Raw genomic sequence first — 24,773 nt, 5'->3', positions numbered from 1 at the left:
TTCCTTCCTGCCTTATTCCTTTCTAACCATCAAACACCCACGCCTGTCATGACAGTATGCCTGTTCATTCTTCATCTGTAGGGTAAGAGCTGTTCACTGCTCAGTCATCTTCCTGTCAGCCCTGAGGGATTTTTTCTATTCTCTGGCAATATCTCCTCCCCCTGATGTTTGATATGTGCAGCTGCAGATGACAAGGCCTGCTTTGTCTTCCTGTGTAAGTGTGCATGCTGCTGTACACAATGCTTAATGAAAGCCACCATGTGATCATGTCTTGGCAGAGTCAAGTGCATGTCCCGAGTCCACACACAACTTGCTGTGCATTCCTGCATCCAGCTGGTGGTGGCATTGCATTAGGTCAGGCTGTCTTCCTCCCTCACAGGACAAATCAGTTGAAAGTGCCAATCACTTGCTGCCTCCCTTATTGCCTCCCCCAGCATCCTGGTCTCTAGTTAACCCTTTGTCATCTGGATCTACCACAGGTAGTTAATCCTGTGTCATCTGGATCTACCACAGGTAGTTAATCCTGTGTCATCTGGATCTACCACAGGTAGTTAATCCTTTGTCATCTGGATCTACCACAGGTAGTTAATCCTGTGTCATCTGGATCTACCACAGGTAGTTAATCCTGTGTCATCTGGATCTACCACAGGTAGTTAATCCTGTGTCATCTGGATCTACCACAGGTAGTTAATCCTGTGTCATCTGGATCTACCACAGGTAGTTAATCCTGTGTCATCTGGATCTACCACAGGTAGTTAATCCTGTGTCATCTGGATCTACCACAGGTAGTTAATCCTGTGTCATCTGGATCTACCACAGGTAGTTAATCCTGTATCATCTGGATCTACCACAGGTAGTTAATCCTGTGTCATCTGGATCTACCACAGGTAGTTAATCCTGTGTCATCTGGATCTACCACAGGTAGTTAATCCTGTGTCATCTGGATCTACCACAGGTAGTTAATCCTGTGTCATCTGGATCTACCACAGGTAGTTAATCCTGTGTCATCTGGATCTACCACAGGTAGTTAATCCTGTGTCATCTGGATCTACCACAGGTAGTTAATCCTGTGTCATCTGGATCTACCACAGGTAGTTAATCCTGTGTCATCTGGATCTACCACAGGTAGTTAATCCTGTGTCATCTGGATCTACCACAGGTAGTTAATCCTGTGTCATCTGGATCTACCACAGGTAGTTAATCCTGTGTCATCTGGATCTACCACAGGTAGTTAATCCTGTGTCATCTGGATCTACCATAGGTAGTTAATCCTGTGTCATCTGGATCTACCACAGGTAGTTAATCCTGTGTCATCTGGATCTACCACAGGTAGTTAATCCTGTGTCATCTGGATCTACCACAGGTAGTTAATCCTGTGTCATCTGGATCTACCACAGGTAGTTAATCCTGTGTCATCTGGATCTACCACAGGTAGTTAATCCTGTGTCATCTGGATCTACCACAGGTAGTTAATCCTGTGTCATCTGGATCTACCACAGGGCTTTACAATGCTTTGCCATTGAGTCATTACCTATATTACTTAACTGTTTACCTATTTGGTAACACTGTCATTCTAATTACATTTAAAAAACTTAGTAATGTAGAACTTTTATCATTTACAAAGTAAAACTCATTGATGGGAATGCAAATGAATAAATATGTGATTTTCATGTGCGCTGACAATTATTCATTATACAAAGCTTGGTAATTTTAAAGCAAGTAATCTTTTTAGCCTTTTAGAATGGCTGTGACATGCACAGCTAGACATATGTACAAAGCCTGGACTTTTGGGTAGGGTTGGTGAATGGTAGCTACAAAGTTACAAAGCTCCATCTCTGGGAATAGAGACAGCAAAAATATTAGAGTGGAGATGACAGCAGAAAAATTTATGCGTGACTCTTTTTTTTTTTCAGTGTCTGCAGAACGTCCAGTACAGGTATCTTTAGTTAAAGTAAAGAAATCAGACCGTGGGGACCAGTACAAACAAGCTTCCAAGTGGTCTTTGAAGGAACTGAAAGTAGTAGATGGGAAAGATACTGCAGAGGTAAGGGATTATTCTCTTCATCCTACAGTAACGACTGCATTCAGCACTGTGAAATAAGCCTGCAAAGTGATTAGACTGTCTTCATGTTTTCTGTAACTTTCATCATACCTTACTCTTTCCTTAGACCTTCATAGCTGTCATCCATCTATCTATAAATCCTTTAATTTTGTGGACCTGTTATGCTGAATGTTCATATTGTCAGCATATGTGGTATAAATCCCTGCACAAATGGCAACTACAGTCTCATTGCTTCTTCTTTTTTCACACGAAGACATTTTTTACAACTTGTCAATAGCAATAATAAAATGACCTAAATAAATAAATAAAATGGATGTAATATATTAAACTGAATAAAATAAGCAAATAAGTCATAAATTAGATATGAATACTCTTTGCCGGCTGATCATGCTGATTTTTCTTGATTACTTCAAGATGCAATGTTAAAGTACAAACAGTAATTCTGCCAAAGCAACTTATTTTTGCATGGTCAAGGCATTAAAAAAATTCTGCAACTGATTAGTTCCACTCTGATCAAAAGTCAGTTCAAAGGGTCTATATTACCAAAGCGAAAAACCCTATTCCCAAATACCTAAATGTCGACACCTATACCGCGAACTGCAAAAATCCCGAACGCACTAAACCGCAAAAAAAAAAATATCGAACTGTCATAGTCGGCCAACCCCACCACCCGTTACATACTACCTACCCAAAGAAAATAAATAAACCACACACATACACTAACCAAACCCTACTTCTAACCTAAGGTAAAGCACCAAAACCCTGCCTCTAACCCTACGCTAAACCCCACATACACAACTAACTATGCACTATCCTTAACCCCTCCCTACCCCCAAGGTCCGTAACTACCACATACATCCCCTACACACATACACCCAAACAAAATAAATAATCCACATACATACATTTAACAAAGCCCTACCTCCAACACTGAACTAAACCCCAGATACACAACTATCTATGCACTATCCTTAACCCCTCCCTAACCCTAAGGTCCGTAACTACTGCACACTTCCCCTACAGACATACACCCAAACAAAATAAACAATATACATACATACACTTAAAATAACCCTACTTCTAACACTACACTCAACATTACATACATTACCTACCTATACACTTACCTTAACCCAAATCCTAACACTAAAGTCCTATCTATCACACACTTACCTTACGGAGCTATATCGCAGACGGGCCAACCAAAACAAATCAACATTTCTGAATTTGCGGTTTTGTACGTTTGCGATTTCCATACTTCGCGCAATACGGGTCGACATCTTCATATTCGCTCATATGGTTTTTCGCGTTCATAATATAGACCCAGTTCAAATCAGTATTTAATTTAAATAAATAAATTTTAATGATCTGTGGCAGGACAACAAGTTGTTTGGCTTCCCTAACCACTGTGGGTTGTTGATTGCACAGGTTCAGGACCTTATAAGAAGTTCTATATGTTGATGTTTTCATCTGCACCTGTACAATCACAAGCAACTCCTGGGAGGCACAGTAGAAAGCATAGGTCGGGCAGTACAGGGCTATAAGGACTCTCAGATAACTATGACTTAGGTCGTGTATAGGTAGCTAGGCCAACAGCAGGATGGACCACCAGGAACTAGGACAGGGTCTCCAGAACAGGCATGACATGATGGAAACACAGAACACCCTTAAGTAACTTAGCACCAGAGCTCTGCACCAACTGCAAGCAACCAGTCTTAGCATCAGAGTGTCCCAGTAAAGGGTATTACAGTAGCCAAGGCAGGAAGATATCAGTGCTTGAATTACCTCCAGAAGGTCAGTTTGAGGGATGGGTGCTTGATCCTGGAGATAAATGGAAACACCTAGTCCCTAAGAGGTAGCCAATTGTCTAGAACTAAGCCTTAATTATTCACCTTGCTAACTAGCTGACGATGCAAGCTGGGAGCCATTATTAACTCCCCAAGTGATGTAGACATCCTACAGAAAGGCCTCACTGAGACCAACAACTGGAGTTGAAACCATGGTCTTAAACTTAATGCCAAAAAATGTGTCGTCATTCCCTTTGGGAAAAACTCAGTTCCCACTAATCATCACACTGATGGCAGCCCACTAAACACTGAAGGTGTTATAATAGATCTGGGGAGACAGGTTGACAGCAACCTCTCCTTCGACCACCACATTGCCACTGTGGTCAGAAAGTCCTTCTATGTGGTACATCTCATTACCAAGGGTTTTGCAACCAGGAAGAAAGAGGTCATCATCTCTCTCTACTCTTCCCTCATTAGACCAGTCAACGAGTATAATGCCCCATTTGGTATGTACCTCACTAAACACCTGCAACAACTGGAAAGGCCACAAAAGTCCCTCATGAAGAGGATCCTAGGCCTTAAACACATGCCCTACATGGACAGACTCAAAAAAACTCCAGCTTTATTCTGCCTCATATCGTCTATTAAGAGGCAATCTCTGCTTGACTTACAAAGCCATGTCTGACCCAGCCCTGTTAGAAATGTTACACCTAAAAAAATCCCAATCCCTCCACACCACATGCTCCAGGGACCTCAACCTCATTACCACAATCAACAGAACATGCTAGAGGGACAGGTTCATAACCCAGAGACTGCCCATGCTCTGGAATAGACTTCTCATACATGTCAAACAGAGAACCTCACTGGCCCTTTTCAAGAGAAATCTTGATGAGTGGATGGGAAATAGAAAGTTCACCCCAGGGATCACTCCAGTGGCTCTACGTTATAGAGGCACTGGGAACTAATGGCAGCATGATGCCAGGGTACTTCTATGGGCTATGGTTGTAAAGGCCGTTGGCCCAGTATGCACCTATGAACCTATAAACCTATAGTTGAAATTGCTGCTGTCGCTGTAATAAACCACCCCCTGTCTGGTTCCTCAGTTAAAATTATGTTAGAAAAACCTAAGTATGACGAACTGTGTGGAAAAATCAGTAAATGTGGGCATCGCCCCCAATGTAAATACATATCAGAGCGGAATGAAATCCAGTTAGCCCATTTTGGTACAATAAGGCCGAAAAAGACATATAATTGTAACAGCAAATTGGTTATTTACGTGGGTATTTGTCAAAAATGCCCATGTTTTTACATAGCTAAGACAGAATTTATGTATTTATTTTTTTATTTATTGACATTTGTTAACCGTGTCGGTCCAGCTTGGCTTGTGGCCCATTTTAAGTGGAGGCCCGAGAAGAAAAGCTCCAGTACACATATAGTTTACAGAAAAATAACATTTAGATTAAAAAGTATGAAAGAAATCAGTTAAACAATAACATTAGAAACACAAAGCAAAAAAATCATGGACATGGACTATACGCATCATATTTGTACAGAGCAGCAATGTGTTAACATATTTACAAACACGAGTTTAGTCCAACAGTAATGAATAGTAATGTGCAGTAATTATCTAAAATAGAGGGTACAGATATCTGTACCAATAGAGGGATACTAAGCTGTATGGGGAGGGACTGAAAAAGGTAAATAGGAGGGGTGAGGGCAGCTTTAAGTTGGGGATTGACATGGACAAACTGTGGAGTTAAATATATTTATTTCTATTTTTATTTTTTTATTTTACATTTGTTGACTGGGCTAGTCTAACTGGATATATTTCCATTTTCAGTAGAGGCCCGTGGAGAAAAGCTCCATCATAGTACAAACAGTATTATGCAATTGTATAACAAAAACAAGTACAAAAAAAAAATAAGAGGTATATACAATCAAAAGAAGGCATACTCAAAGTAAAAATACAAGGAGGTCAATAATATAACAGTTGTGAGATTGTTTGATAAGCGAGATACACTACAGTTCATTGTTGGTTAACATAAACACTTGTGGTTATAAGTTTTCGGAGACCAGATATTAGCATACAGAGGGGTATATAGAGTAAGATGTAGAACCATAGGCAGTAAAAAGAAAAGGTGGTTAATTAATTAATTAATTAATCAGGGTTAGTGCAGGGACATAACCAGTGTGATTTTAGGTGAATTTTTGTTTTTTTTTAAAGAGTGACAGTGATGGAAGTAGAGTTAGATTAGTAGTGAGAAGGTTCCGTGTTTCCAAAGGTATTGGAGAAAATGCTGTCGCCTGACAAGTTAATGGACAGGGGTAATGAGTTAAACGAGGAATGAGCATTATTAGGTTGGTAAAAGATTTTGTGAGCAATGGTGAGTTGGGAAAGTTAGCATGTTAGGGAGTTCAGTTCAAGCAAGCTGCTTAAGATTCAGACAGTGATGTGTTTGAAATGCATTGTCAGTGGCAAACCTGGCAATATTGTTATAGGAGTTTGATAGTTTGAGAAGATTATTTTTTTTTAGATTAGTATAAATAGAAGAAGCATAGAGAAGCGTTGAGATTAAGTGAGAGTGGGCAATGGTGGTTCTAGCTAGAGGAGTCAGGAAGGGTTTGATTCTGTTTTTCTGTTCACTGCTTGAATGGTGTTATTTATATGCATATCAAAGTTAAGGTTGTTATCAATTGTAACTCCTAATAGTTTGGTAGTGTGTTCGGGAGAGATAAAGGTACCGTTGTTAGATATAATGAGGACCTACTGGTGGGTGCAAAGAGTAGAAGCTTGTTTTTTTTTGGCGTTCAAAAGAAGGCAGCATTTTAGGAACCAGTCTTCTACTAAGTTAAATACTTTTTGAGTTAGATAGAGTAGTTCATATGTGGAGTTAGCAGAACATATAAGTGTGGAATCATCGGCATATTGAATGTGAAGGTTGTTGATGAATAAGAGGTCCTAAAATGGATCCCTGGGGGACTCAAGGGGACTGGTAGGAGGGATGATAGTTTATTTTAGGTAAGACTTGAACCATTGTATAACTGGGGGATCTAGAGCAAGAAGTTCAAGAGTATTTATAAGTAGGGGATGATTAACCACATCAAAAGCCTTTGAAAGGTCGATGAAGAGAGCAGAAGAGAGGATGTTGTTATTACGGTTCTTATTAATGGTGTCAGTGAAAGATAGTAGAGCAGTGGCATTGCCCTACCATTGCTCACAAAATCTTTTACCAACCTAATAATACTCCAATTCTCATTAACCTCATTACCCCTTATAACAATCTGATTTCTCTACGCTCTTCAGGTAAATTACTTGCTAGTATAAGTAAGTATAAGTAAGTCCAATAACTTGTCAGGCGACAGCATTTTCTCCAATACTGTTGGGAAACACTGGAACCTTCTACCTACTAATCTAACTCTACTTCCATCACTGTCACTCTTTAAGCAAAAACTCAAAATTCACCTAAAATCACACTGGTTATGTCCCTGCACTAACCCTGATTAATTAATTAAATAATTAACCACCTTTCCTTTTTTTTCTTTTTACTGCCTATGGTTCTACATTGCACTCTATATACCCCTCTGTATGCTAATATGCTGGCATGTAGCCAGAATATTGTGTTTAGTTAGGTGGTTGAGTAACTGATAGTGAATGCATTTTTCCATGACTTTAGCTAAGGGTGATAGGAGAGCTATTGGTCTGTAATTAGAGTAGTCATTGGATTTACCACCTTTATGTAGGGGGATGATGTGGGAGATTTTCCAGATGTCTGGAATGATGCCTTCATTAATGGTTCTATTGAGTAGGATGGATATGGGAAAGGCAATAACTTTCGCTGCTATTTACAAATACTCAGAATGTAACTGGTCAGCTGAAGGAGTACAAGGCTTAAGCTTTAGTAGGATTTTGTAGATGAAAGTTGTTGAAATAGGATGAAATCTAAAAGTTGGTAGAGATCCAGCTGTAGAAGAAGGGAGCCTCATGTTATCAGTGGGAAGCTGACTAGCTAGGGACTGCATGGTCTCTGTGAAATAGGTGTTGAAGTTGTTGGCTATTTGAAGTGGAGTGTTATGATCAGCATCATGAGGGGATGGTGTGCTAGACTGACCAGGTTTGAGGAGTCTATTGATGTTAGTCCAAAATTTCTGAGGCTTCTTGTGGTGTGTTTGTTGTAGCTTACTATAGTAGTTCTTTTTGTCAGAGAGTATAGCCTTTTTAGTTATGTTTCTCAGCTGTCTAAAGGTTTGTCTTTCAGGGGAGGTTCTGTTAGTTCTCCAGTTTTCCCAAGCTTTATTTCTAAGTAGTATTTTTTGTCTAGTCTCTTTTGTTAGCCAGGGGGCTGGTTTGGATTTTATTCTAATAGATTGTTTGGGTGCATGCTCATCAAGGATTGCAAGAAATTTAGAGTTAAAATATTTGACAGCTTCATCTAGTGGGAGTATTTTTACAGGTTTCCAGTCACAAGCTTTGAGTTCATTTTGGAAGAGTACAGGGTTAAAGTGTTTCTTTGTTCGTGTTATCCTATAGGCTGGAGTGATAGAGATATCATTCTTTTGTCTTATTATATAAGTTAGCATATGATCACTTAGATCATCTGGTAAGGTACCTACATTATAAGTATGTGGGTCTTTATTTATAAGTATCCAGTCTAAGGTGCTCTCTTTTTTGGTTGGTTTGTTGATTCTGGTCGCTAAGTTGATAGTTTGAATAAAACCATGGAGATTAATATGTGTGGAAAGGTTAGTGGTATTAATGGTTTTCCAGTCAGTGTTAAAGTCACCTAGTACTATTGTTTCTTGAGGGTAAGTTGAGGAAACCCAGCTAACAATATCTTCTATTATAGTGTTGCTATTACCAGGGGGTAGGTAGATACAGATCACATAGAGGGATTTGTTTGGGTTGATTTGCAGTTTGGAGATTAGGACTTCAGCCTTATTGTGCAAGGGTGGGTTTTCAGTTATAGAGGAGATCTGTACTCCATTTTTGTAGAGGAGTGCGACTCCCCTGCCCTTAAGTTTTAAGTGGTCTTGTCTCAATATGTTATAGCCAGGAGGGATAATTTCATTATCCTTAGTTCCTGGTTTTAACCATGTTTCTGTAAGGCAGAAAATGTCAAAGGAGTGAGTATCAAGGAGAGCATGAATATGGGCAATTTTGTTATTGATACTGCGGGTATTGAGATGTGCTATAAGTAGAGAGTTGGAGAGTTTACTTAAGGTAGGCAGGTTTAGGTAAGATGTGCAGTGGATATTTATTGTAGATGCTATGGTAGGGCCTGGATTAGGGTGTATGTCACCATCCCTTAAGATAGGGCTTAGTGGTTTAGATATGGAGTTGTGTAAATAGTTAATTAGGAGTTTCCATTTCTTTGTTATCAGGTTATGCTTTATGTGTGTGCATCGATGGTATTGAGGTGACATATAACAGGGCGTGGAAATTATGTTAATGTGTTTATGGGAGTGGAAGATATCAACAGTGGTTGTTTGTCTTGGAGGGAGGTTGTAGAGAAACAAATTGGATTTTTCAAAATGGGTTAGGAGATAGGCTAAGGTCAGGGCAGGTAAGAATATAGTTAGGAGTGTTAAGTTGGTTATGAAGACTTTTATTGTAGTCTGCATGTTGTTAAACTGCAACTATACATAAAACTAAGGAGGTTTGGTGGGATAAAGTAATGAAGGAGAGGTAGGAGTGGGACAGACTTATCTAGAGAAAGGAGTGATGCTATTTGGGAAAACAGCTCTAGAAGTAGAGAGTACTAGTGAAAGAATTAGAGGAGGAGGGTGTGGCTAGGTGGAGTAAATTGATTGGGTGGCTAATAGGCAGGATGAGTGAGGGGTGTGGTTTAGGAAGTATAAGATTAGGACTACTGGGGGTGGGTGGGATTTGGGGGTAGGGTAGGGGAGCGGAGTGAGCCCGTAGGGCGAACGGAGTGGGCAGACACAATCGAAGGACAAGCTGGAGAGGAGACTATCAGAAATGCAGGATACTATGGGTAAGTGAGGTAGTGCCTGAGTAGGGAAGGTTTAGAATGCCACAGGATTCTAATCTAATAAGAAATGGGAGAGGGTAAAATACTGTTAAGCAGTAGGTGAATGAGAGGAGAAGCAGAATCAAGAACTAAGAAGGTATAGTACAGTTGCAGGGGTAAAATCGGGAGAGAGGCAGTGAGTACTGGATAGGATGTGAATAAGGAAGATAAGAAGAGATATATTGAAATTGCAGAGGTTAGACAGAGAGAGAGAGTAAGAAGCAGTGAATAAGGGAGTAGGATAAGGGTGCCACCTAGTGGACAAAACTAGTACTGAGAAAGGTGTTTGGGAGAGCTAGCTAGTCATGAGCTATGGAAGATCTAATGCTAAGAGAGTAGGTTATTGTAAGTGAGGAGGTGGATTGTCTGTTGGGTAGCTGGAAAGGGGGTGTAAGGCTGCTGGTTACTCAAACCCAAGCGAACTGTAGAGCCCTGGTAAAAATAGATATTAGAGGCCTACTGAACAATTAGGTATAAGTCCATAACCTACTTTCTTCCTTCCTTGCTAGAAGGTACAAAGAAAAACAGTCAAGCAGATTCAGCCAATGGAGTTTGGTCTGAAGTTTGGTCTATATGAAGTTTGAGTTTTTCTTTAAAGTGGGAGGGGTGGATGATAGAACAAAATAGCTTTAAAACCAGAATATATCAAGATCAATATGATATCAGTAAAGCAGACTCAAGGAATGCCTTAGCTGAACATATATTCCAACTTGCAGACCATCATTTTAAATATATTATTATAGATCCTGTTGATATAGGTGAAAGGGAGGGGGGGTCCTGCAGATGATTTATTTGAATTTAAGGAACTCAAATGGCAACTGCGAACCAACACAACAAGTTATCCAGGAATAAATGGTGTGCTTTCTCTCAGTCCTATTCTGAGACTGAAAGCCAAGTTTGCTACCTAGGTATAACTATGTTCATGGGGCATACACTGTGTTTAAAGTCAGCTTTGTTATAGGTAGCACGATAGCTAGATCCATATATGCATTTATTTACATATATAAGACTTTATCTAGTAGAGTTATTTTAGTTATTTTAGTAATATTACATGTAAGTATGTGCTTGTGTAGCTTAGCAGTGAGAAAGCATGTAATGTATATGAAAATGCTAGTGATACAAACTGCAGATGTAATATATCTTTAAATGCTGGTTTTAAACTGAGGCAAGTTTTATCACATGGTTTTTAGTGCATATATAAATGAGTTGGCCACTATGGTTCAAATTTTTAAACTTTTATTCGGTGGAAGTTTGTATTTTATAAATGAAAGTGCTAAATAAATACATGGGAGTGGATCGATTTGCCTCTTGCCTTCATGTGTGTTATTTCTACAGTTTGTGGGTGTCATGGATGTTTTGAAGACAGGGAATGGGGTAATGTATTCCCCGATAGGCACATCCCTCTCAAGCAACGTTTCTCAAGGGCCACTTGAAAAACTAGATTGAGTTTTCAAGGGAGGAAGATATTTGATGAAAGGAGACTGCCAGCACAGCTATCTGGAATTTTGTAAATAATTATATGTCATTGGTGAATATCAAAATGATTTCTGTAAGATGCTTGTGTTATAAATGTATTAGAGCTGTATGTCATGTATATCAAACTGCATGTACAGACGTGTGTGTTGAAAAGGCTTGTGTTTAAAAATGACCAACAGTGTGCCCTACTGGAAAACAACAGAAATGTACATGCACTATTGTAACTGTTTTTAACAGTGGAAACTGGGATACAGGAGGTAACCTCAGTCTAGTAAATTTTAGAAAAATACCTGAAATTAAATTGCTTTATGGCTAGGTCATAAAATGTGGTATCTTACACTTTTCAATACAGCAACAGACACAAAGTCTGTACTAGGAAACATTTTGTATTGTCTTTATGGTGACTTAATTACTTGTCTTGAAAGCATGAAGGAATGCAGTTCTTTTATGACTTCCAGCATCTGCCAGCAATCTGAGGAAAAACCCTTGCTATGTATTTTTACAGGTCGATACTAAATGCTACCAGCTGCCATCAGTGGTTGTTATGTGCCTGGGAACTAAAAGTCAGCTGACAAGAAATGATGTCATTCTGCAAGCTATTCCAGAAGTAATAGTTTAGATATTAATTTGAGAAGTCTCTTAGTGAGACAGAGCATTCGGTATTCTGTCTTAGACCTGACAACAACTAGTTCCTTAGTTTAACAACTAGAAGATCCATTCACCATAACATTTGCCTTGCTCTAATGAAAAGTGTCTAGGATATAGTAATTCTCTTAGATACAGTCGAGAATATAGTAAAGCTTAGTTTAGATGTTTTTCTTTCTCTATTTGTGACTGTCCTGTAATGTTGTTTTAAATATTTCTTGTGAACTTTGTTGTCACTGTAAATATATATATATATATATATATATATATATATATATATATATATATATAGTATTGTCTTGTTCTTTTGTTATTTATTATTAATGTAATCTGTTTCATGGAGCTTTTCTTCCCGGGCCTTCACTGAAAACAGACTCTCTGGGCCCAGTAAACTTCCCCGGTAATCAAACTGGGAATAAATAAATAAAATAAAATAAATAAATAAATATATTGAACCCTTTCACTGTAGCCGATCTGTGTAAAGTTATTTAAGTTTTGGAGTACTTGCATATTTATTTGGTGACACTGGGTGGTCCACTCCTAATAGCCTTGCTCTTCATCAAACTTCCATTTGTATTAATATTAATATTACACAGTAAAATTGGACACCCTTTGTTAAGGGCCTTAAAGTAGCTGATAAGGGGTTCTGATGGCAGTGAAAATTACCTTATAGTCTGCGCAAAGGCGAGCATAGCTAGTAAAGCTGGGTCAGCCTTTCCCCGTTGTGTGTGTCAAATCAAAATCTCAAAGACTGTGTGTTGGTTTGTCAGCTACTTGAGCAGGTAAATGAATCACTGGTTGGACAGAGAGAATGTTGGAGGACTTGGCCTGGAACCCTGGCTAAGGACTCAGCTCTGTAACTGTGCCAGTGGGGATCTGGAGAAATAGGTTGAAACCAGTCCCAGACTAACTGTAGTCTCTGTGTGCTCTTAAGGAAAATTGCACTTGATGCAGAGAGCTGCATCTGGAAGTACTGTGTGTGTGTAATTGCCATCCTCCCAGTGAACATCCCCTACTGGTGTCATTGGTGAAGATCAAGGCTCCTTGATTACTGGTCCAGTGGTGAAATGCCAGCTTCAGTCTCAGAGTTAGTATGTTTGAACTAGTGAGGGTGTGACTATACAGGGCGAGATGGCTTCTTCTATGGAACAATGCTTGCTTTGCATTTTTGTTTTGTTTTCATTTTTTTTTTGGATGTGCATATATTTAGAGTAATTAAAGGTGGTTCACTGATTTGTATGTTTTATGATAGGGAGTGTGTGTGTGTGTGTGTGTGTGTGTGTGTGTGTGTGTGTGTGTGTGTGTGTGTGTGTGTGTGTGTGTGTGTGTGTGTGTGTTTGTGATTGTCTGATTGTGTTGCACTGCTGGCTTGTGCTACTGGCCTACAACAACTTTACTCAAATAGGCTTCATATTAAACAGCCATAGACCAAGGTAACAAGTCCTGACTTCCCAAACCCACCCACCATTTGACTCTGAATTCATTGCCTTAAGGTACAAAGTAATCCACAGTAACTTGCACAAGCATGTACAAACAGACTCAGACTATGTTTTAAATAATGTGTTTTTTATTCATTCTTTGTCTGATGAAGTTTGATCCTCGTATCAAATGAAAAGTGTGCATTCAACTAAAGCAGCTTAACGGATTTATTAGCAGTCTCATTCTTGCACCTCGGAAGGCTTTTGCTTATTTCTGTAGTGATTTTTATCTTGTTTTTTTTCTTGTTTTTGTTTGTTTTGGTGTCCGGTGGGTTGTCAAACCCAAACCTGTTTTCACAGCTGGCTGCGAGCAGTGAGAAAGTTAATCTCACGGCTCTGATAGAAGTCCTTACACAGAAGGTGGACTCTTTGACTATGCAAATTGAAGCATTTGACCAACAATTTAAAGAAAACCGCTCAGCTAATGTGCCTTCCAAAGGCACACCACTGGCTGGACATAAACAATACAATGATAGATGCTGCTTCTCAACAGAACAATAATGCATATAGATTTGCGATGGATGGAGCAGTACTAAATGGATTTATTTTGACAAATTCTACCTTGGGGCTTATTGGGGTTCCTGTGTTGGAAGACTGGGTTAATGGTATAGTGGCTTTGTCATTTGATTCCCTTGCTTCTGAATGGGGACAACAGGCTGGTGGTGTTGTAGCAGATACATTAAACAACTTGGATCACAAGCTACTGAAAGTGAAGAAGCTACAATTGGAAATACAATATATTAAGGAATGTATCAAGCAGCACATGGTACCAAATGGTTTACGGAAAGTCCAATATATTAAGGAATGTATCAAGCTGCACATGGTACCAAATGGTTTACGGAAAGTCCAATATATTAAGGAATGTATCAAGCAGCACATGGTACCAAATGGTTTACGGAAAGTCCAATATATTAAGGAATGTATCAAGCAGCACATGGTACCAAATGGTTTACGGAAAGTCCAGTATATTAAGGAATGTATCAAGCAGCACATGGTACCAAAAGGTTTACGGAAAGTCCAATATATTAAGGAATGTATCAAGCAGCACATGGTACCAAACGGTTTATGGAAAGTCCAATATATTAAGGAATGTATCAAACAGCACATGGTACCAAAAGGTTTACGGAAAGTCCAATATCCCACCGGACTTGAAGGTAACTCGCCTTTTCATTTAGACTTAATAAACTTATTTGATAAACAGAGAATAGAGTTGATGGAACTAATGGTGAAGCAATACACCCTATGGGTTGATGCAGTTTCTAAGGAAGTCACATTATTGGACAATGAAATTAAAACAGAACTAGCTTTTGCTAGCTATAAATTTGATTACACCAGAATTTCAGTAGCATTGACCAATTCTTGATTAAGTTAAAGGCTACTAAAGTAAAAATGTTACAGCATGACAGGCTAGCCTACGATGCGGGTACTGCTTACCCATTGCCACCAAATTCACAATTGTGGGCCTCCAACAGTAACCATCAGTATAAGGAATGGCCTACATATGAAGGAAATGGTTCACTGGAGGTTGACCCGATTCCTGAACCAGATGAGAACCCAGGAACCAATGTGGTCAGGAGAAGAGAAAGAATTAGGAACCAAGGTCATAACATAAATTCTGATGCCACATCTAATGATCAGAACCAACTAAATTTTTGGGAACCCAGTCAATTGGGGGCAGTCCCCAAACAGCAAAACAAAATACAGAACAGGAAGAACAAACAGAAGTTCTACAAACGGAAACGTTAGAACTGGACCCAATTTCCAATTTGAACATACTAATGGGTCAGGTGACTTTAAAATCTTTAATTTCTCTTCAGTCTGTGTTGCACCAGAATTAATAGATTTACTGGCTAAAGGCTATACCTTTGTTCCTAGATTTTACATGAATCTACCTAGAACAATCATTGACTTTAAGTGTTACATTAGGAAGCTTAACCTGAAGGCTGTCCTAGGTGACAATTCTAATGTTGTGGAGAATCCTTTGCATATAGCTGCACATTTAATCCACCTAATCATCCCACTTTACAGTCATTTGAACGACTGTGTGAATTGGACCTATGTTCTGCTTATACTAGAGCCAACAAGGGGCATAAATCTATCGCCAGTGGCCAACTGAATGTCACCAAACAGGAATGGGAGGCTCTTAATTTGGTAAGAGTGGCAGACGTGAGGGACACTAAGGCAGATAAGGATGGGGGATTAACTATCATGGATAACTGGGATTATATAGCCCACATGCAGAAGATCCTGGATATGAAAGCATACCATAAGGCTTCCTTGAATTAATTTAATGTAGCCCAACAATGAATAAGAAGCCAGATTGAAGAGCTATTTATAGAGGGAAGGATTGATGTAACTAGTTACAATTATTTGAGCATGCCTTTTCCTCAAACACCAGCTTTATTCAGGATTCCCAAAATCCATAAAGGTTTGATCCACCAGTGCAACCCCTAGTAGATACTAGGAACTCAATCACCTACCCTTTTGCTAAATTGGTGGATTCAATCCTGAAAAAATACCTGGTCCATGAAAAACAGATTTGTAGGGATTCATGGTCGATTTTACAGAAAATCGACCAACTACATTTTGATAGGGACCATGGTTTCCTCACAATTGATGTTAAGGATTTATATACCTCAGTTCTGCATGAGGTAGGCCTAGATTGGATCAGGTTCATATTAAGTAGAAGAGGCACAACAAATAGTGAGACTAATTTGGTGATGGAACTATTAAATCTAATATTATCTAGCAACTACTTTCTCTTTGACAAAGAATATTACTTGCAAAAAATAGGGGTGGCCATGGGTTCACCATGTGGTGCCAGTGTATCAAATTTAGTCATGGCCCACTGGGAATCTGAATTCATATTTAAAGTGGATAATATCAGGGAGGATATCCTTTTTTACACCCCTTTTTTGGATGATATCTTCATTATCATCAAGGGTGACATAGGTAAAGCTGAGGCCTCGGTTGATTATTTCAGTAATGCAACAAGCTTTCTTAAATTTACATTTAATTTTAGCAAGGAAGAGATTAGTTATTTGGACATTAGCTTAAGGAAGGATGTCCTCAACCAAGGTTATGTAGCAAAAGTGTACAGAAAGAGAACCTATTCTGATTCCTTTCTGCATTTCATGAGCATCCACCCCTATCACCAAAAACGTTCTGTTGTCAAAGGTCAGCCAGTAAGAGCAGCAAGGACAGTCACCTTAGAGGCTGACTTCCAGTTGGAATGTGCAACCTTAAAGAAATGTTTATTAGTCAAGGGTTACCCAATGAAATTCATTGATTCTTTGAGAATGGAGGTTAAACTCAAGAGTATTAAAGGGATATATTCTCCTATTTTAAGTAACACCAGTGTTATTACCCTTGTTAATGAGCAGGTTAGCAGCAGCTCAGATTCTAGGAAAGATGGTCCAAAGTGTTTCACATTGAGTTTTACTACCACATTTAGTGCAGATAGTTACATTGTGAGATATATCCTAAACAAGAACTGGGATTTAATTAGAAGTGATATGGATTTATCCCAGAAAGTAGGGTGTCCACCTAGAATCAGTTATAAAAGGGGCCCCAATTTGAAAAACCTGCTTGAGTGTAAAAGTATTAGAAAATCAAACCTTTTAGGTGTGACTAGATGCGAAGGTTGTAAATTCTGTAAACATATAGAAGCAACATCATCTTTTAACATCAATGAGACTGTATATAGAATTAGGAACAAATTTAATTGTAATTCTAAGTCTGTTGTCTTCCTTGCCATATGCCAAAAATGCCCTGCCTATTATACAGGCAAAACGGAATGCAAGTTACATGAATGTATTTATGAACACCAGTATGCAATCGGCAAGGGGAAGTTGGACATTTCATTGGCAAAACACATATTGGTGGAACCAGAACACACATTTAAATATTTAGTGATAGATGAAGTCCCATACAACATTGGAGGGGGTCCAGAGGACCTGAAGCTAAAAAAACTGGAATGACACTGGCAGATTAAATTAAATGCATATAAGTTCCCTGGACTGAACAGTTTTTGTTCAATTAAATGTATATTAAAGTTAAAAAATTTGGCAAGGTAAACATGAAGGTTAATATAATATATATCCACTTGGGGGGTACATAAACAGTGACGAAGGTACAGTACCTTAGAACGATGAATTTCAGCATTAAGTGGGAAGTCGAAAGTGACTATATATTTTTAGAGACAATAGAAGTCTTAATTGCTCATAAATAATTGTATTTAGAACTGCATGGCATGCACTTGATCCTTTTAGTATGGGTCTCTTCAGTTAGTATGGTATCGAACACAGGCTACCACTTTAAGTTGCACAAAACTGCTAGGTAGCATAGATTTTATCTGTTTAGTAAACCACTTACATTTACCCTCTTTTATCCATGATTTAATGTCCAGAAGTCAAGGTGCTCTGTTTAAATGTTTTTATATATTTCAGGTTTTAGAAGGTGACACCTAGTATTTGGGTGTCGAGTAGTTTGTGCTTCTTATTCTCCTGCTTTGAATTATGTGAATGAAGGCTGTGGGTGGGCATCTATAATGTAGAAAGTTAATTATTCATTATTTTTGTACTGATAGGGAAGTGGATATCATGTGATTTTTAAACTACATGTTAAATAATGTGTTATTTATTTATTCTTTGTCTGATGAAGTTTGATCCTCGTATCAAATGAAAAGTGTGCATTAAACTAAAGCACTTAACGGATTTATTAGCAGTCTCGTTCTTGCACCCCGGATGGCTTTTGCTTATTTCTGTAGTGTTTTTTATCTTAGGTTTTCTTGTTAATGCCTGAGGACACTGGAAATGACTGGTTCAGCTATGTGATTTAATGTTTTAAGTAACTGTAAGTAGCTCTTAGAGCTTGTCTGAAGGGATATGATTGCTTGTGTTTTTCCCCTGCTCCATATGAAAATGTTGCTGTTTGTTTCCCAGTTCACATTTTCCAGTTAAGTACAACTCTACAGCAAAACAATTACATGTGATGTGTAGTTATATTCCTCAAGCATTTCACAAAAATATATACATATTTTTACCTTATTTTTTTATTATTTATTTATTTTACATTTGTTTACCGGGAAAGTCTGGCTGGACATGGGTCCTTTTTCAGCGGAGGCCTGGGTAGAAAAGCTCCACAATTAACAGTTACGCACACAATACTAGTCTTCCATTTGAATTCACACAGTACAGTACATTAATGACAAGCATCATTATTTAATATATGACATATCATATAACATATGACATATATAATATAACATATGACATATATAATATAACATATGATATATCATATAATATAACATATGACATATCATATAATATAACATATGACATATATAATATAACATATGATATATCATATAATATAACATATGACATATCATATAATATAACATATGACATATATAATATAACATATGACATATATAATATAACATATGACATATCATATAATATAACATATGACATATATAATATAACATATGATATATCATATAATATAACATATGACATATCATATAATATAACATATGACATATAATATAACATATGACATATATAATATAACATATGATATATCATATAATATAACATATGACATATCATATAATATAACATATGACATATCATATAATATAACATATGACATATATAATATAACATATGATATATCATATAATATAACATATGACATATCATATAATAGCACCAACAATTTAACATATTAGTTTCAACCGAAAGTAGTTTTTACATTTTAGCAGCTGTCATTAAGTACAGCAAGGGTAAGGTACAGGTAGGTGTTATGATAAGAGATGTGAGGAGAGAAGGAGGATGGGGTGAGGGTATGATTGACAAGTACAGAAATAAGGAGACAGAGTGAGAGAAGGGAAGGGTCCTAGTATAAACATGGGCTGTCACAGCTGCAGAGCCGTGAGTTCAACAAATGTGATTTTAATGACTTTTTAAATTCATGTATGGAATCTGTGGCAGTGATGAGATGGGGAAGTTTATTCCATTCTTTGGCTATTGTGTTAGAGTAGGGGGATGAAACAGCTGCATTATTATTTTAGTGACAGTTATTTTGAGTAGAAGTTTGTTAGTGGAGCAGAGTTTTCTGGTACAGGAGTATGGAATTATCAGGTCTAGTACTGAAGGGTTTTTCTTGGAATGATATAGAAGTTTATATGACAGGGTATGTATGTCATTTGGCTTATCCTGGTTAGGAATTTCCACAGCGGAACTCCGGTCCGCTAATGATTGGCAGTTGATTTTTATGGTGCTGAGTTGCCAACCGGACGCCCAACCTTCAAAGAAGGCACACCCATTCACACACGCACCTACCTGCATGTCTTTAGACATCATTTGACTGTGGGGAGGACATGCAGACTCCACACAGAAGGTGCTTCAGCCAAGAATTGAACTGGAGAACCTCTTGCTGTGAGGCGACAATGCTAACTGCTGCACCACTGCGGCCTAGTTGATTATATAGAAGTAGGTGAGGAAGTTCAAGTCAATTGAGCTGTTTGAGAGCTATACAGTGGTGTGATCTGTAAGAGCTGTTAGTAGTGAATTTGACAATTTTATTATAGCAGGCTTCTAGTTTGGTTAAGTCAGATTTTTTAAGGTTGGTAAGGATTTGAGAGGCATATAGTAGTGCAGAGATGAGATGTGTGCATGCAATACCGGCCTTAGCAGTGCTTGTTAAGGCCTGTTTATTTCTATACAGTGTACCTGTTTTTTTATGGACTTTTTTATGTTGAGAGAGATATGGATATTGACTTTCATGGTTACAGTCAATCACAACACCAAGAAGCTTTGGGTGGGTAACAGGAGATATGATAGTTTTGTTACTGGATATGATGTTAAATGAGAGGTCGGGACTGGTTTGTTGTGTAGGTTGGAAGATAAGTTTAGTTTTGTTTGGGTTGAGTATTAGGTGATGGTCAGTGAGCCAAGACTTGACAGAGAGAAAGGAAGCCTGAGTTTGCTGATGTAGTTCTTGGAGGGAAGAGGTGGCACAGAGTAATGTAGAGTCAACTGCCTACTGGATAACTGAAGAGGGGAGTCTAGAGGAATGAAGGTTATTGGTGAATATAGTAAATAACAGATGTCCGAGAATGGAGCCTTGTGGAAACCCTATTGTAATTTAGAACAGAGGTGATAGCTCCTGGTACTATTTAACTGCCTGCTGTCTTCCTTTTAGGTAACTATCAAACCATACCATAGTGGATTGGCTAAAATGTAGTTCTGACAGAAGTTTTATAAGCCTGTTATGATTAACTATATCAAAGGCCTTGGAAAGGTCTAGAAAGATGGCCGAAACATATTTACCATCATTTCTATGCCCATTAACTATGTGAGTGAATGACATCAGTGGTTGTATCAAGGCTTGAATCCATGCTGAGTGTTAGGGAGCAGTTTTTGTCTGTTGAGGTGTTCCATAATTTGTATGTGAATACACCTTTCCAGTATTTTTTGAGCAGGGCGACAGTATAGCTGTGGGGCAGGAATTTGTTAGTTCTTTTGAGTTTTCCCCGAAGGGGGGAATAATATGGGAGACCTTCCAGAGGTCAGAGACTAGTTTTTCATAGCTGGAACAATTGATAACGATGGTTACAGGGGAGTCTATTACGTCAATGGCAATTTTTAAAAAATTCAGCTGAGAGCTCATCTGCAGCCACTGTGGTTGGTTTTAGCTTTTTGAGTATTTTTTTAATCAAGTTTACAAGGACAGTTTGAAAGGTAAAGCTGTTTTCATTAGTAAGGTGTTTGTGTTTTTCACTGGGGTGAGGGGAGCTTTGAGAATTTGCTAGTGCAAGTATGGATTCAGTTAAAAATTTGTTAAATTGGCTGGCAATATTAATGGAGGTGTTTGTAGTAGTAGGTGAAGGAGTCTTAGATTTTTCCTTGTTGACGAACATTATTAACAGCTGTCCAAAACATTTTAGGATTAGGTTGACATTTCATTTGTATGCTATGATAGTAGTTTATGTTGTCTTCTGATCATTTTTTGTTTTTTTTCTGAGTTCTAGGTATGTTTGTTTTGAGTTTATTGTTTTTGCTTTGTGCCAGTTGGACCAAGCTTTATCACTTGCCTGAAACAGAGATCTGGTTTCTTTTCTCAACCAGACTGCATAGTTAGACTTAGTTCTAATGGTTCTAGGTGGAGCATGGGAGTTTAGTATGTTCTAATGGTTCTAGGTGGAGCATGGGAGTTTAGTATGTTCTAATGGTTCTAAGTGAGGTATGGGAGTTTAGTATGTTCTAATGGTTCTAGGTCAGGTATGGGAGTTTAGTATGTTCTAATGGTTCTAGGTGGAACATGGGAGTTTAGTATGTTCTAAGGGTTCTAGGTGGAACATGGGAATTTAGTATGTTCTAATGGTTCTAGGTGGAGCATAGGAGTTTAGTATGTTCTAATGGTTCTAGGTGGAGCATGGGAGTTTAGTATGTTCTAATGGTTCTAGGGGGAACATGGGAGTTTAGTATGTTCTAATGGTTCTAGGTGGGGTATGGGAATTTAGTATGTTCTAATGTTTCTAGGTGGAGCATGGGAGTTTAGTATGGTCTAATGGTTCTATGTGGTACATGGGAGTTTAGTATGGTCTAATGGTTCTAGGTGGAACATGGGAATTTAGTATGTTCTAATGGTTCTAGGTATATCATGTGAGTTTAGTATATTCTAATGGTTCTAGGTGGGGTATGGGAATTTAGTATGTTTAAGAATGTGGAGCTGAAGTACCTAACAGCTTCATTATGGTCGAGTTGCATAGTGTGAGAAAGCTGTGCACCACTTTAGCTGACTTTATTTTCATAAATCCAACAGATAACAGAAAAAGACCAAGGGTTATAAAAATGTGGCAGCAGTTCCATAAGAGAAGTGATGATTTCAGGGAGGTTAAGCAAATGGAAATGTAAAAAGACAAGTTGGAAATCATAAATTTGAAGTGTCATCTGACATACATTTTGGATGTTCTTATTAAAATGAAACAGTGATGTGAATCTTTAAAATGCAGAATTCTGGACTTGCTCTTACAGGAAACGTCTGAATTGGCTAAAATTCCTGATGCATAAAGCATTGTCTGTGTTACTCATTATGTGAGTTGCAACAACTTTTCAGCATTTTGGTTAAGCACTTCAACAGACTTTCAGGAAGGAACAAGCTGATGCACAAACATAGCCCTACCAAAACTAATCATTCTAGCATTACTGAAATACGACAATGGAGAATCCATCTTCAGGGTAGCAAATCAAAATAGGTATCTTAGCTCTGAATGTTCGATTATAAAACAGTTTCTAGATGTTCCAGATGAAGCAGTAGATGGATGGAAGGAATTTCAACAGATAAAATAAATTTGATGGACACAAAAATATTAAATTGAATTTAACTTAACCTGCAAAACTTAATGTTAATTGTAGAAGTGAAAATTTATATTGTGATAAATTTTGCAATGAATATATAATAATTTGCAACTTTTAAGCATTGTTTAATTATTCACCACTGTCTGCTGTGGTACTTTGTTTTTAATACATAATTATGAAGTAGAATGGAGTTAAAAGGGCTAACTGTTTGTCTTGGCCTTCACCTTTGACAGATTTTTATAAATCTGAATTTTTCTTTCACTCTTTTCCCCTGTTATGTAGTGAAAATATCAAATTGTTGTGTGTGTGTGTGTGTGTGTGTGTGTGTGTGTGTGTGTGTGTGTGTGTGTGTGTGTGTATGTATATATATATATATATATATATATATATGTGTGTGTGTGTGTGTGTGCACTAATATGTGCCTGTGTGTCTATGTATTTGCATGCCAATTATGGACATGTATATATGTGTGCGAGTCCTTGCTTGTATGTATACTATGGCTGTGTAAATGTATTATGAATATGTATATATGTATCTCTGTATGTGTATATGTGCGCGTTATGGATATGTGTATTTATGTGTGTGTGTGTGCATGTGTGCGTGCACGCGCATGTGTGTGTGTGTGTGTGTGTGTGTGTGTGTGTGTGTGTGTGTTTGTGTGTACTGGATATGTATATGTGTATGTACATGTAGGTTATGGATATACATACATATATATATATATATATATGTGTGTGTGTGTGTGTGCATGTGTGTGTGTGCGTATATGTGTCTGTGTGTCTATGTATGTGCATGCCTATTATGGACATGTATATATGTGTGTGAGTCCTTGCTTGTATTTATACTATGGCTGTGTATGTGTATTATGAATATGTATATATGTATCACTGTATGTGTATATGTGTGTATTATGGATATGTGTATTTGTGTGTGTGTGTGTTTATTGTATATGTATATATGTGCATGTACATGTAGATTATGGATATAAATATATATATATATATATATATATATATATATATATATATATATGTGTGTGTGTGTGTGTGCTTATATGTGTCTGTGTGTCTATGTATGTGCATGCCTATTATGGACATGTATATATGTGTGTGAGTCCTTGCTTGTATTTATACTATGGCTGTGTATGTGTATTATGAATATGTATATATGTATCACTGTATGTGTATATGTGTGTATTATGGATATGTGTATGTGTGTGTGTGTGTGTGTGTGTGTTTATTGTATATGTATATATGTGCATGTACATGTAGATTATGGATATATATATATATATATATATATATATATATATATATATATATATATATGTGTGTGTGTGTGTGTGTGTGTGCTTATATGTGTCTGCGTGTCTATGTATGTGCATGTCTATTATGGACATGTATATATGTGTGCGAGTCCTTGCTTGTATGTATACTATGGCTGTGTATGTGTATTATGAATATGTATATATGTATCTATGTGTGTGTCTATGTGTGTGTGTATCTATGTGTGTGTGTGTATGTGTGTGTGTGTGTTTATAATTTTCCTATTAAAATGGAGAGAAGAGGCAGATCAGTCCGTAATACCCATGTGCATTCTAAAGACAACTTTGTCTTATGTCAGTGTGTGCATTCCTCACTAAACACATTGTTCCTACAATGTCACGTGTAAATAACGTATAATTAACTGCTTCTTTCCTTGCTTGTTATTTGTTGTCTGTTAGCTATTGAAATGGTTCCAGAATGATTATTGCTGTGAAGTCAGACAGAGGGGGCAAATGCTCAAATCTCTGGGAATGCAAATGTAGCTAAGAAGTGTAAATGGCAAATCCTTCAGTGCCAACTATTTTTATACTGGTAACATTCTTTATACTGTAGGTCTTAAACTGGATTTTATAAGTCACAATAAACATATTAACTTTT

General features: G+C 37.7%; 1 protein-coding gene and 1 long non-coding RNA gene across 3 annotated transcripts in view; both read left to right on the top strand.

Annotated features, from left to right (window-relative positions):
• Positions 1-2,042, top strand: part of LOC122806818 — a 153,743-nt gene extending 151,701 nt beyond the window's left edge. Inside the window, exon 3 of the long non-coding RNA XR_006365558.1 lies at positions 1,914-2,042. This is a non-coding gene — a long non-coding RNA (uncharacterized LOC122806818). The remainder of the gene's footprint in view (positions 1-1,913) is intronic.
• HCN4 (hyperpolarization activated cyclic nucleotide gated potassium channel 4) overlaps positions 1-24,773 on the top strand; it is a 2,820,592-nt gene that overhangs the window by 2,687,070 nt on the left and 108,749 nt on the right. The window lies entirely within an intron of this gene.

The sequence above is a fragment of the Protopterus annectens genome, chromosome 7.part0, assembly GCF_019279795.1.
Source record: "Protopterus annectens isolate FY-2018-M chromosome 7.part0, PAN1.0, whole genome shotgun sequence".
NCBI classification, from domain to species: Eukaryota; Metazoa; Chordata; order Ceratodontiformes; family Protopteridae; genus Protopterus; species Protopterus annectens.
Note: the sequence above shows the minus strand (reverse complement) of the source record. Positions and strands in the feature narration are given on the sequence as shown.